The sequence below is a fragment of the Lucilia cuprina genome, chromosome 2, assembly GCF_022045245.1.
Source record: "Lucilia cuprina isolate Lc7/37 chromosome 2, ASM2204524v1, whole genome shotgun sequence".
Classification (NCBI taxonomy): Eukaryota; Metazoa; Arthropoda; class Insecta; order Diptera; family Calliphoridae; genus Lucilia; species Lucilia cuprina.
This window is the reverse complement of record NC_060950.1, coordinates 49,349,874-49,352,111: the sequence shown is the minus strand read 5'-3', so window position 1 is coordinate 49,352,111 and position 2,238 is coordinate 49,349,874.

Sequence of the window (2,238 nt, the reverse complement as noted above, 5' to 3'; positions counted from 1 at the left end):
CTTTTCAACTGAATATACAATAAAACGTGAATTAAATTTACTTTTGAATTGTGGTATCTGGTTTTATTGGTGAGCTATCAAAAGTTTCGACTCGGTTGCGATAACAATTCTTCAAAATTTCTATTTCGACGAGAATCCCTGGAGGCCATCCCTTGGGACTTGAGACAACTTTAACAATGCCTAAGAAGACTGGAAAATATAAGACGTGCAGCTGTATAATGTGCCAAGAGATGGATAACGACAGAATGGTTCAGTGTGACACCTGCGACCGCTGGTGCCACTATGATTGTGCTGGTGTAGGTGATGAAATAAACGACATGAACTGGAATTGCCAGGTGTGCGCTGAAGCACAGAAAAACTCACTAAGCAAATCAATGAACGTGAACGAAGGCACTTTATCCCCAATGGCAAATTATGGTACACCACCAGAGCAGGTTGATGGCTCTAACATGGAAATGCAAGGCAGCGGTGGACAACTGAACTCTTTTGGAGGTACTCAATGTATAATGTCACCACAAGCGGCAGCCATGACAAATGCAGTTTCAACTAGTGGCTTGGTTACTGTACCACAAATTGTGCAAAACAACGCATGTAACATTTCGTCAGGCAGATTTCCTATGTATACGTTAGCTGCAACAACAAATACGACAGCCAACGATCAAGTATTGGCATGCGCAGCAGTAACGCGGAATTCATTGTTATACAACAACAACGCATGCTATATGAACAGGCAAGCAACAGCATGCTCGGAAACATTAACGAACATTAACGGCCCTTCTAGTTTGAATTCAGCAACAATGTTTCAGCAACATGTACCACACAATGTTTACGTAAACAATCAACTTAATGACAGAATGCAGCAAGTTCGTGTTGATAATGGCCAGCAGAACAAAATGCAACATGTTTATGTTGATAATCAAAATGTGAACGATTCATTTGTACAACATCAGAAGGTATTGGAGCTTGAAATGCTGGAAGAGGAGCAAAAGTTAAAAGAGCGTTATTTGATGAAAAGATATGAAATTTTACAACAGTTTGGAGAAAATCCAAACAACTATCGACAAAATGATAATTCAACTGTAAATCGACTACGTAATTTTAATGACACAACTGTAAGTTTTCCTACAACACAACAGATAGCAGCAAGGCAAGTACTTCCGAGAGAATTACCAACGTTCTACGGTGATCCAGAAGAGTGGCCAATATTTATAAGCAGCTTCGAGAATAGTACATCAGTTGGTGGGTACTCTAATGCGGAAAACTTAATTCGTTTGCAGCAATGTTTAAAGGGTAAGGCTCGTGAAATTGTTCGCAGCAAACTTTTGCTACCCGATATGGTTCCAGAGATAGTGCAGACATTGAGAATGTACTTTGGTCGCCCTGAGTTTATCCTGGAACGTATGATCGAAAAAGCGAGACAAATGCCACACCCAAAGGACAAATTAGAGGCAATTATAGATTTTGCTATGTGTGTGAGAAATATATGTTCAACGATAGAAGCTTGCAAATTAGATGATCATCTTAACAACCCAATGTTGGTAAAAGAGTTATTGGAGAAATTATCGAACAACTATAAATTACAATGGGTAATGTTACCAAAGCCAAATGGTATCCCAACTCTGAAGGTGTTTAGTGACTGGTTATATTCAATAGCGGATGCTGCATCTCAGTTAACGTCCCCAGTGTACTCAAAGAAGAGTGGAGTTATTAATGCGCATACCGAGGTCGAGGTGAAAGACGAGCCGAAATGTTTTGCGTGTGATAAACCAGGTCATAAATTATTGAATTGTTCGGAATTTATTAAGTTGCCTATTGATGAAAAGTGGTCAATTGTTCATGATAGGAATATTTGCCGGAAATGTTTGAAAACACATAAACGGAAATGCTTTGTGTACAAGATTTGTGGTGTTGAAGGCTGTAAGGCAAAACATCATCCACTGCTGCACGACGATAAATCTCATTCGGAAGCAGTGCCGAACGTGACTGAAATGGCATGTAATGCTGCCAACGTAAACGCACATTGTGAGAGTGAAAATGCCACCTTCTTCAGAATAATACCCGTACGACTTCATGTTGGAGACAAAAGCTTGGATACATACGCCTTCTTGGACGAAGGATCTTCAATTACGCTAATGGATGAAGAAACATTTAAATCTCTAGGTGCTCAAGGTGTGAATGAACCGTTATGCCTCAGATGGACGAGTGATACCACACGAATGGAAGCCGAATCATATAGAA